Source organism: Acipenser ruthenus, chromosome 23 (genome assembly GCF_902713425.1).
Source record: "Acipenser ruthenus chromosome 23, fAciRut3.2 maternal haplotype, whole genome shotgun sequence".
In the NCBI taxonomy this organism is placed as follows: Eukaryota; Metazoa; Chordata; class Actinopteri; order Acipenseriformes; family Acipenseridae; genus Acipenser; species Acipenser ruthenus.
This window is the reverse complement of record NC_081211.1, coordinates 12057981-12070074: the sequence shown is the minus strand read 5'-3', so window position 1 is coordinate 12070074 and position 12094 is coordinate 12057981. Positions and strand designations below refer to the sequence as shown.

Genomic DNA, 12094 nt, shown 5'->3' with positions numbered 1-12094 from the left:
TGGATTTGAATGTTTCCGGGCGTTTATTTATACAATTTAGCCTACACAACATATTGATTGTATAGCGATCAAACAGAGGTATGGTATTAACAATACAAACTAACTTGAGACAGCCTAGCCGTTAAAGCATACCTTAAGATTGTCGTGTGATACAAAAGCAAGTATTATCATTTTTGATTGTTCAATTTATTTTTGAATTTGCAAATGGCAACTACATTGCCAATAAAAAAAAAAAAATATTGAACAATCTGAATCGCTCTTATCAAGCAGCGATTGTAGCCTATGAGAATCGCTGCCACAATACAAGGAGCGAGAAGTAGCGGGATCGATGCCCGCATTCTCCAAATAGTTTTAATGAATCTACGTATTTTGTCCCAATGCATCATGGAGAGAAATACAAAGTGTGATAATTCTTTGTAACAGAGAAGCCCGCCCTATATGTATTTTAAAGCACAGTCTGCTAATTTGTAACATTCCCCAAACTGAAAAAGTGCAGTGCGCCCTCCGTCGTATGTCTTCCGAGAAGCACAAAGGGAGATTTAATGTATTTTTTTAGCAATGGATCACGCCTCATTTGCATTGCCTGCCTTCCTCCTTTGCAGTGTAAAGTATGTCAAATGTGTTCTTAAAATCTGATGAAGATTCCCATTTGAACCGTAAGTATTTGGTTTCATTTGTAGCTATTTACAGACACTGCTGTGTTGGACCCCCAGTGTGTTATCTAACAAAATGACGTATGTTGTGCTGCCATAATGGATTACATAGACTTTCCTGCCCCGTGTTGCTTTCTTCTTAGATGTGGTTTCAGGTTCGGCTGAGTTCTGCTCCCTCGATCAGGTTCTGCAGCATCTCGCCTTGCTAATCACTCCCGTATGCTTTAGAGGTCGAGCAGGTTGGTCTCTGTGGCGCAATCGGTTAGCGCGTTCAGCTGTTAACCGGTAGGTTGGTGGTTCAAGCCCACCCAGTGACGATGCTTTTTGAATTTCTTAATCACATTAGAAAATGGCACTAATACGTTGTTATTTCCTCCAATTACAATGAAGAAAAAAATGTGCTCTGTTTTTAGTTCAAAATAATACAAAACAAAACAAAATGTCTTGGTGTTTGCCGAAACCCGGGATCGAACCAGGGACCTTTAGATCTTCAGTCTAACGCTCTCCCAACTGAGCTATTTCGGCTTGACAGGACTGCTTTTTCGAGATAGCATTCTTTTTGTCACACCATAAACAACCTAATAGACAAATGCACTTTACAAATGCATTTTGAAACACTTAAGTTTTCTCCCAAATGCGGTTCTCAACAAATGGTTTAGCTTTTTTTTCTACTCCTTCCAGAGTAAGACCAAATGGCAAACATCTAGGAAACAGGTAAAGACTGCAACCGGCTGCCTGAATGTGCAGCGCTTGAACTGCCTCAACAAACGCTTAGCTCTACAACGCGTACATTGAAAGTCTATTAACATCTTCAACACAATCATCTGTGTTCCAATAGCGTTTAATCCACAGGGTGATCAATAAAGTGACTGCTGGCTTTGTTAAACAAACAAGACGTTTTCAAGATTCACGCTATGGCTTAACAAGCACAATAGGATATAGGAACATAAGAACATAAGAAAGTTTCCAAACGAGAGGAGGCCATTCAGCCCATCTTGCTCGTTTGGTAGTTAGTAGCTTATTGATCCCAGACTCTCATCAAGCAGCTTCTTGAAGGATCCCAGGGTGTCAGCTTCAACATTACTGGGGAGTTGGTTCCAGACCCTCACAATTCTCTGTGTAAAAAAGTGCCTCCTATTTTCTGTTTTGAATGCCCCTTTATGTAATCTCCATTTGTGACTGCTGGTCCTTGTTTCTTTTTTCATGTCAAAAATGAAGTCCCCTGGGTCGACATTGTCTCTACCTTTTAGGATGTTGAATGTCTGAATCAGATCGCCGCGTAGTCTTTTTTGTTCAAGACTGAATAGATTCAGTTCTTTTAGCCTGTCTGCATACAACATGCCTTTTAAACCTGGGATATTTCTGGTTGCTCTTCTTTGCACTCTTTCTAGAGCAGCAATATCCTTTTTGTAGAGAGGTGATCAGAACTGATCACAATATTCTAGGTAAGGTCTTACTAATGCATTGTAAAGTTTTACAATTGGATCGTGGTCTCAGGCTGGGATGCGGACCATTGAGAACAGTACAAACGATCTATTACTGGATGTGGCTTACATGAGAAATGCCCTCGTTTAACATGCTAGGATGATCGACTTCGGCATTCCCCAACTGCTGTTTACATTTTCTAACACTGTTACGAGGACGAATACAAAGTTTGACGCTTTCCTTGTAAGTGGGGGTAAACACAAGTTATTTTCAGATGTAATGCCTTTTTTTAAGCTCAATCTAGTCCTGCGTAGTGCAAATAACATGCCTATATTTTTATATTAGTCAAGCCCTACTTAAAGTGTTCTTAAATTGTTTTAACATTAGCAATGATCCATTTGAAATTTGCTTATTGATTTAAACAACTGAACAATTTTAGGCTTGATGGTTTCTTTTTTCCGCGTTTCTACCAGTATGAGATACGCACTCAGAATGTGTCCCCTTCCTTCAACAATCCACCGACTGAAGATTGGAGTGGTCATCAGTAGCAGCGAGCAGGTGCCCAAAAACAACACTCATTGTCAGCTCGTTGCTGAGAAGAAAACACTCCCGCTCCTCCTGGGGGATACCGAGACCAATCCCTTCAAAACATGTTTCACTCTAGAAATGATCCTTGCAAATATAGTCTTAACTTGTATTGGCAGACCGTCACCCCCAACTGGCAAGCTCAATTCATGTGATACAACGACTGGGCAAAAACGAGGTGTTACATTAACAATACAAACTAACTTGAGACAGCCAAGCCGTTAAAGCATACGTTAAGTTTGTCGTGTGATACAAAAGCAAGTTTTATCATTTTTGCATTGCCTGTCTCGTCAAACAAGCTCGAGCCACAGCACACAGCGCTGCTGCAGCGGGACATAGAGGTGGATTTTAAAGCGACTGAATCAACGAGCTTGAGACTACTTTTTGAAGAAATTGAAAACATACATCTAGTCGAAATATTTTCTATTTTGTTAATGAATTTATTTTTTGAATTTGCAAATCAGTTCAGTTTATATTTTAGAAAAACTACTTTGCTAACAGAAGAAAAACTAGCTAGCAGAGGATGGTTTCGATCCATCGACCTCTGGGTTATGGGCCCAGCACGCTTCCGCTGCACCACTCTGCTACAGTTGCCTCAAGACTGAATTACCAAGCAGAAGAAAAAAAAACTGAACTCATCGTTTTAACCAGACACACGGCAGTGGCCGGGCCGAACCATAGAAACGTTGCAAATCAGAGAGAACCGTTTTCTTTCCTCAAAAATACCTTATGGAAAATATGCAGCTTTTCTGCCCACTTTGATCACGGGCAGTTTTATTCCCCAGTCTCGGCTGCCAATTCCAATATTCCGTCTCTCTAAAGCATCGTAAATCGTGGAAAGCACTCTTTGTTGAAAATTACACTGAAGACTTCTTTTGTTCGACCAGGCTTACAATGAGATATTGTCTTGTTTTTAAGTAGATTTTGTGAATCGCATATGGGGCGCTATAGAAAATATTTAAGATTCATTGATTTAATGTTAGCCTGCGTTCGGTCTGGGAAGTTTAATTTTTAAAGACAACGCCGAAGGGTCTGATAAATGACATTGTAATTATTTGAGATGCATGTAGACAATAATGTAGGAGCACCGACACAGTTCTGCCTAGGTTCCATAGTGTAGTGATTATCACGTCTGCTTTACACGCAGAAGGCCCTGGGTGCTATCCCCAGTAGAACCATTGCCGCATGTTTTTAAATTACTGGTCAAGACAAAGTCTCTTTGTGGTTGGCCGATCATTAAATTGCGGATGTAAGTTCCTGGTCCCATCGTATAAGTAAGACAGTTTATTCACAAATAATTACATACACTTTTGTTTATGTTTCTTTTGTTGATAAATTAACCCAATACATTATTGCATTCCGCCACGTCATTAGATGAGCAAAGCCTCTTTGTGCCAGTGCGCATTCAGAGGAGACGCGCTGAGAGAATCCTTCTTCTGTGTCACTCAGTACTGCCAGCTTTCCCCCGTTGGTGATATATTGCTCAGCATAGCTGCTTTCCAAGAATTTGAACCGAAACGATTCCCAGCCAGTACAACTGTGTTTATGCCTACGTTTCAATTAATGAACATTATAAATGCAAATCGCACTGTTTTATGTTTTCTTTACTTTTAAAGCTGAGAATCAAACACACTTCCGACAGCTTCATAGCCCTGCTGGCTACGAACACCTATTGACGGCTGTTTCCCATGACGCTAGTGATAATGAATGTTTTCCTAGTATGAGCGTCGGCATTACCATGCGTTTGGCATGCTTGCTGTGCACTCTACCATTGCATAACAAGAACACACACTGGCAGGACTTCGTGGCACAACGGTAGCGCGGCTAACTTCAGATCAGAAGGTTGCGTGTGCAAATCACGTCGAGGTCAAATTCTTTGTTTCTATTCCACACTATTTCATCTTTTAACGTGTTTGGATTTGAATGTTTCCGGGCGTTTATTTATACAATTTAGCCTACACAACATATTGATTGTATAGCGATCAAACAGAGGTATGGTATTAACAATACAAACTAACTTGAGACAGCCTAGCCGTTAAAGCATACCTTAAGATTGTCGTGTGATACAAAAGCAAGTATTATCATTTTTGATTGTTCAATTTATTTTTGAATTTGCAAATGGCAACTACATTGCCAATAAAAAAAAAAAAAAATATTGAACAATCTGAATCGCTCTTATCAAGCAGCGATTGTAGCCTATGAGAATCGCTGCCACAATACAAGGAGCGAGAAGTAGCGGGATCGATGCCCGCATTCTCCAAATAGTTTTAATGAATCTACGTATTTTGTCCCAATGCATCATGGAGAGAAATACAAAGTGTGATAATTCTTTGTAACAGAGAAGCCCGCCCTATATGTATTTTAAAGCACAGTCTGCTAATTTGTAACATTCCCCAAACTGAAAAAGTGCAGTGCGCCCTCCGTCGTATGTCTTCCGAGAAGCACAAAGGGAGATTTAATGTATTTTTTTAGCAATGGATCACGCCTCATTTGCATTGCCTGCCTTCCTCCTTTGCAGTGTAAAGTATGTCAAATGTGTTCTTAAAATCTGATGAAGATTCCCATTTGAACCGTAAGTATTTGGTTTCCATTGTAGCTATTTACACACACTGCTGTGATGGACCCCCAGTGTGTTATCTAACAAAATGACGTATGTTGTGCTGCCATAATGGATTACATAGACTTTCCTGCCCCGTGTTGCTTTCTTCTTAGATGTGGTTTCAGGTTCGGCTGAGTTCTGCTCCCTCGATCAGGTTCTGCAGCATCTCGCCTTGCTAATCACTCCCGTATGCTTTAGAGGTCGAGCAGGTTGGTCTCTGTGGCGCAATCGGTTAGTGCGTTCGGCTGTTAACCGGAAGGTTGGTGGTTCAAGCCCACCCAGGGACGATGCTTTTTGAATTTCTTAATCACATTAGAAAATGGCACTAATACGTTGTTATTTCCTCCAATTACAATGAAGAAAAAAATGTGCTCTGTTTTTAGTTCAAAATAATACAAAACAAAACAAAATGTCTTGGTGTTTGCCGAAACCCGGGATCGAACCAGAGACCTTTAGATCTTCAGTCTAACGCTCTCCCAACTGAGCTATTTCGGCTTGACAGGACTGCGTTTTCGAGATAGCATTCTTTTTGTCACACCATAAACAACCTAATAGACAAATGCACTTTACAAATGCATTTTGAAACACTTAAGTTTTCTCCCAAATGCGGTTCTCAACAAATGGTTTAGCTTTTTTTTCTACTCCTTCCAGAGTAAGACCAAATGGCAAACATCTAGGAAACAGGTAAAGACTGCAACCGGCTGCCTGAATGTGCAGCGCTTGATCTGCCTCAACAAACGCTTAGCTCTACAACGCGTACATTGAAAGTCTATTAACATCTTCAACACAATCATCTGTGTTCCAATAGCGTTTAATCCACAGGGTGATCAATAAAGTGACTGCTGGCTTTGTTAAACAAACAAGACGTTTTCAAGATTCATGCTATGGCTTAACAAGCACAATAGGATATAGGAACATAAGAACATAAGAAAGTTTCCAAACGAGAGGAGGCCATTCAGCCCATCTTGCTCGTTTGGTAGTTAGTAGCTTATTGATCCCAGACTCTCATCAAGCAGCTTCTTGAAGGATCCCAGGGTGTCAGCTTCAACATTACTGGGGAGTTGGTTCCAGACCCTCACAATTCTCTGTGTAAAAAAGTGCCTCCTATTTTCTGTTTTGAATGCCCCTTTATGTAATCTCCATTTGTGACCGCTGGTCCTTGTTTCTTTTTTCATGTCAAAAAAGAAGTCCCCTGGGTCGACATTGTCTCTACCTTTTAGGATGTTGAATGTCTGAATCAGATCGCCGCGTAGTCTTTTTTGTTCAAGACTGAATAGATTCAATTCTTTTAGCCTGTCTGCATACAACATGCCTTTTAAACCTGGGATATTTCTGGTTGCTCTTCTTTGCACTCTTTCTAGAGCAGCAATATCCTTTTTGTAGAGAGGTGATCAGAACTGATCACAATATTCTAGGTAAGGTCTTACTAATGCATTGTAAAGTTTTACAATTGGATCGTGGTCTCAGGCTGGGATGCGGACCATTGAGAACAGTACAAACGATCTATTACTGGATGTGGCTTACATGAGAAATGCCCTCGTTTAACATGCTAGGATGATCGACTTCGGCATTCTCCAACTGCTGTTTACATTTTCTAACACTGTTACGAGGACGAATACAAAGTTTGACGCTTTCCTTGTAAGTGGGGGTAAACACAAGTTATTTTCAGATGTAATGCCTTTTTTTAAGCTCAATCTAGTCCTGCGTAGTGCAAATAACATGCCTATATTTTTATATTAGTCAAGCCCTACTTAAAGAGTTCTTAAATTGCTTTAACATTAGCAATGATCCATTTGAAATGTGCTTATTGATTTAAACAACTGAACAATTTTAGGCTTGATGGTTTCTTTTTTCCGCGTTTCTACCAGTATGAGATACGCACTCAGAATGTGTCCCCTTCCTTCAACAATCCACCGACTGAAGATTGGAGTGGTCATCAGTAGCAGCGAGCAGGTGCCCAAAAACAACACTCATTGTCAGCTCGTTGCTGAGAAGAAAAGACTCCCGCTCCTCCTGGGGGATACCGAGACCAATCCCTTCAAAACATGTTTCACTCTAGAAATGATCCTTGCAAATATAGTCTTAACTTGTATTGGCAGACCGTCACCCCCAACTGGCAAGCTCAATTCATGTGATACAATGACTGGGCAAAAACGAGGTGTTACATTAACAATACAAACTAACTTGAGACAGCCAAGCCGTTAAAGCATACGTTAAGTTTGTCGTGTGATACAAAAGCAAGTTTTATCATTTTTGCATTGCCTGTCTCGTCAAACAAGCTCGAGCCACAGCACACAGCGCTGCTGCAGTGGGACATAGAGGTGGACTTTAAAGCGACTGAATCAATGAGCTTGAGACTAATTTTAGAAGAAATTGAAAACATACATCTAGTCGAAATATTTTCTATTTTGTTAATGAATTTATTTTTTGAATTTGCAAATCAGTTCAGTTTATATTTTAGAAAAACTACTTTGCTAACAGAAGAAAAACAGGCTAGCAGAGGATGGTTTCGATCCATCGACCTCTGGGTTATGGGCCCAGCACGCTTCCGCTGCACCACTCTGCTACAGTTGCCTCAAGACTGAATTACCAAGCAGAAGAAAAAAATACTGAACTCATCGTTTTAACCAGACACACGGCAGTGGCCGGGCCGAACCATAGAAACGTTGCAAATCAGAGAGAACCTTTTTCTTTCCTCAAAAATACCTTATGGAAAATATGCATCTTTTCTGCCCACTTTGATCACGGGCAGTTTTATTCCCCAGTCTCGGCTGCCAATTCCAATATTCCGTCTCTCTAAAGCATCGTAAATCGTGGAAAGCACTTTTTGTTGAAAATTACACTGAAGATTTCTTTTGTTCGACCAGGCTTACAATGAGATATTGTCTTGTTTTTAAGTAGATTTTGTGAATCGCATATGGGGCGCTATAGAAAATATTTAAGATTCATTGATTTAATGTTAGCCTGCGTTCGGTCTGGGAAGTTTAATTTTTAAAGACAACGCCGAAGGGTCTGATAAATGACATTGTAATTATTTGAGATGCATGTAGACAATAATGTAGGAGCACCGACACAGTCCTGCCTAGGTTCCATAGTGTAGTGATTATAACGTCTGCTTTACACGCAGAAGGCCCTGGGTGCTATCCCCAGTAGAACCATTGCCGCATGTTTTTAAATTACTGGTCAAGACAAAGTCTCTTTGTGGTTGGCCGATCATTAAATTGCGGATGTAAGTTCCTGGTCCCATCGTATAAGTAAGACAGTTTATTCACAAATAATTACATACACTTTTGTTTATGTTTCTTTTGTTGATAAATTAACCCAATACATTATTGCATTCCGCCACGTCATTAGATGAGCAAAGCCTCTTTGTGCCAGTGCGCATTCAGAGGAGACGCGCTGAGAGAATCCTTCTTCTGTGTCACTCAGTACTGCCAGCTTTCCCCCGTTGGTGATATATTGCTCAGCATAGCTGCTTTCCAAGAATTTGAACCGAAACGATTCCCAGCCAGTACAACTGTGTTTATGCCTACGTTTCAATTAATGAACATTATAAATGCAAATCGCACTGTTTTATGTTTTCTTTACTTTTAAAGCTGAGAATCAAACACACTTCCGACAGCTTCATAGCCCTGCTGGCTACGAACACCTATTGACGGCTGTTTCCCATGACGCTAGTGATAATGAATGTTTTCCTAGTATGAGCGTCGGCATTACCATGCGTTTGGCATGCTTGCTGTGCACTCTAGCATTCCATAACAAGTACAAAAATTGCCAGGACTTCGTGGCGCAACGGTAGCGCCTCTGACTCCAGATCAGAAGGTTACGTGTTCAAATCACGTCGAGGTCAAATTCTTTGTTTCTATTCCACACTATTTCATCTTTTAACGTGTTTGGATTTGAATGTTTCTGGGCGTTTATTTATACAATTTAGCCTACACAACATATTGATTGTATAGCGATCAAACAGAGGTATGGTATTAACAATACAAACTAACTTGAGACAGCCTAGCCGTTAAAGCATACCTTAAGATTGTCGTGTGATACAAAAGCAAGTATTATCATTTTTGATTGTTCAATTTATTTTTGAATTTGCAAATGGCAACTACATTGCCAATAAAAAAAAAAAAATAAATTGAACAATCTGAATCGCTCTTATCAAGCAGCGATTGTAGCCTATGAGAATCGCTGCCACAATACAAGGAGCGAGAAGTAGAGGAATCGATGCCCGCATTCTCCAAATAGTTTTAATGAATCTACGTATTTTGTCCCAATGCATCATGGAGAGAAATACAAAGTGTGATAATTCTTTGTAACAGAGAAGCCCGCCCTATATGTATTTTAAAGCACAGTCTGCTAATTTGTAACATTCCCCAAACTGAAAAAGTGCAGTGCGCCCTCCGTCGTATGTCTTCCGAGAAGCACAAAGGGAGATTTAATGTATTTTTTTAGCAATGGATCACGCCTCATTTGCATTGCCTTCCTTCCTCCTTTGCAGTGTAAAGTATGTCAAATGTGTTCTTAAAATCTGATGAAGATTCCCATTTGAACCGTAAGTATTTGGTTTCCATTGTAGCTATTTACACACACTGCTGTGTTGGACCCCCAGTGTGTTATCTAACAAAATGACGTATGTTGTGCTGCCATAATGGATTACATAGACTTTCCTGCCCCGTGTTGCTTTCTTCTTAGATGTGGTTTCAGGTTCGGCTGAGTTCTGCTGAGTTCTGCTCCCTCGATCAGGTTCTGCAGCATCTCGCCTTGCTAATCACTCCCGTATGCTTTAGAGGTTGAGCAGGTTGGTCTCTGTGGCGCAATCGGTTAGCGCGTTCGGCTGTTAACCGGAAGGTTGGTGGTTCAAGCCCACCCAGGGACGATGCTTTTTGAATTTCTTAATCACATTAGAAAATGGCACTAATACGTTGTTATTTCCTCCAATTACAATGAAGAAAAAAATGTGCTCTGTTTTTAGTTCAAAATAATACAAAACAAAACAAAATGTCTTGGTGTTTGCCGAAACCTGGGATCGAACCAGGGACCTTTAGATCTTCAGTCTAACGCTCTCCCAACTGAGCTATTTCGGCTTGACAGGGCTGCGTTTTCGAGATAGCATTCTTTTTGTCACACCATAAACAACCTAATAGACAAATGCACTTTACAAATGCATTTTGAAACACTTAAGTTTTCTCCCAAATGCGGTTCTCAACAAATGGTTTAGCTTTTTTTTCTACTCCTTCCAGAGTAAGACCAAATGGCAAACATCTAGGAAACAGGTAAAGACTGCAACCGGCTGCCTGAATGTGCAGCGCTTAAACTGCCTCAACAAACGCTTAGCTCTACAACGCGTACATTGAAAGTCTATTAACATCTTCAACACAATCATCTGTGTTCCAATAGCGTTTAATCCACAGGGTGATCAATAAAGTGACTGCTGGCTTTGTTAAACAAACAAGACGTTTTCAAGATTCACGCTATGGCTTAACAAGCACAATAGGATATAGGAACATAAGAACATAAGAAAGTTTCCAAACGAGAGGAGGCCATTCAGCCCATCTTGCTCGTTTGGTAGTTAGTAGCTTCTTGATCCCAGACTCTCATCAAGCAGCTTCTTGAAGGATCCCAGGGTGTCAGCTTCAACATTACTGGGGAGTTGGTTCCAGACCCTCACAATTCTCTGTGTAAAAAAGTGCCTCCTATTTTCTGTTTTGAATGCCCCTTTATGTAATCTCCATTTGTGACCGCTGGTCCTTGTTTCTTTTTTCATGTCAAAAAAGAAGTCCCCTGGGTCGACATTGTCTCTACCTTTTAGGATGTTGAATGTCTGAATCAGATCGCCGCGTAGTCTTTTTTGTTCAAGACTGAATAGATTCAGTTCTTTTAGCCTGTCTGCATACAACATGCCTTTTAAACCTGGGATATTTCTGGTTGCTCTTCTTTGCACTCTTTCTAGAGCAGCAATATCCTTTTTGTAGAGAGGTGATCAGAACTGATCACAATATTCTAGGTAAGGTCTTACTAATGCATTGTAAAGTTTTACAATTGGATCGTGGTCTCAGGCTGGGATGCGGACCATTGAGAACAGTACAAACGATCTATTACTGGATGTGGCTTACATGAGAAATGCAATCGTTTAACATGCTAGGATGATCGACTTCGGCATTCTCCAACTGCTGTTTACATTTTCTAACACTGTTACGAGGACGAATACAAAGTTTGACGCTTTCCTTGTAAGTGGGGGTAAACACAAGTTATTTTCAGATGTAATGCCATTTTTTAAGCTCAGTCTAGTCCTGCGTAGTGCAAATAACATGCCTATATTTTTATATTAGTCAAGCCCTACTTAAAGTGTTCTTAAATTGTTTTAACATTAGCAATGATCCATTTGAAATGTGCTTATTGATTTAAACAACTGAACAATTTTAGGCTTGATGGTTTCTTTTTTCCGCGTTTCTACCAGTATGAGATACGCACTCAGAATGTGTCCCCTTCCTTCAACAATCCACCGACTGAAGATTGGAGTGGTCATCAGTAGCAGCGAGCAGGTGCCCAAAAACAACACTCATTGTCAGCTCGTTGCTGAGAAGAAAAGACTCCCGCTCCTCCTGGGGGATACCGAGACCAATCTCTTCAAAACATGTTTCACTCTAGAAATGATCCTTGCAAATATAGTCTTAACTTGTATTGGCAGACCGTCACCCCCAACTGGCAAGCTCAATTCATGTGATACAACGACTGGGCAAAAACGAGGTGTTACATTAACAATACAAACTAACTTGAGACAGCCAAGCCGTTAAAGCATACGTTAAGTTTGTCGTGTGATACAAAAGCAAGT

At 40.5% G+C, this 12094-nt stretch overlaps 8 non-coding genes across 8 annotated transcripts; 2 read left to right on the top strand and 6 right to left on the bottom strand.

The window, feature by feature from the left end:
• Positions 1–1105: 1105 nt before the first annotated feature.
• On the bottom strand, positions 1106–1178 carry trnaf-gaa (transfer RNA phenylalanine (anticodon GAA)). Its single transcript has one exon. It is a non-coding gene; the product is annotated as a tRNA-Phe (tRNA).
• Positions 1179–2560: 1382 nt separating this feature from the next.
• LOC131699793 (small nucleolar RNA U3) lies at positions 2561–2767 on the bottom strand. The gene has a single exon (XR_009308328.1). It is a non-coding gene; the product is annotated as a small nucleolar RNA U3 (small nucleolar RNA).
• A 2917-nt stretch (positions 2768–5684) lies between these two features.
• On the bottom strand, positions 5685–5757 carry trnaf-gaa (transfer RNA phenylalanine (anticodon GAA)). Its single transcript has one exon. It is a non-coding gene; the product is annotated as a tRNA-Phe (tRNA).
• A 1382-nt stretch (positions 5758–7139) lies between these two features.
• Positions 7140–7346, bottom strand: LOC131699814 (small nucleolar RNA U3). Its single transcript, XR_009308348.1, has one exon. It is a non-coding gene; the product is annotated as a small nucleolar RNA U3 (small nucleolar RNA).
• Positions 7347–9040: 1694 nt separating this feature from the next.
• Positions 9041–9112, top strand: trnaw-cca (transfer RNA tryptophan (anticodon CCA)). The gene has a single exon. It is a non-coding gene; the product is annotated as a tRNA-Trp (tRNA).
• Positions 9113–10064: 952 nt separating this feature from the next.
• On the top strand, positions 10065–10138 carry trnan-guu (transfer RNA asparagine (anticodon GUU)). Its single transcript has one exon. It is a non-coding gene; the product is annotated as a tRNA-Asn (tRNA).
• A 135-nt stretch (positions 10139–10273) lies between these two features.
• On the bottom strand, positions 10274–10346 carry trnaf-gaa (transfer RNA phenylalanine (anticodon GAA)). Its single transcript has one exon. It is a non-coding gene; the product is annotated as a tRNA-Phe (tRNA).
• Positions 10347–11728: 1382 nt separating this feature from the next.
• On the bottom strand, positions 11729–11935 carry LOC131699810 (small nucleolar RNA U3). Its single transcript, XR_009308345.1, has one exon. It is a non-coding gene; the product is annotated as a small nucleolar RNA U3 (small nucleolar RNA).
• Positions 11936–12094: the final 159 nt, after the last annotated feature.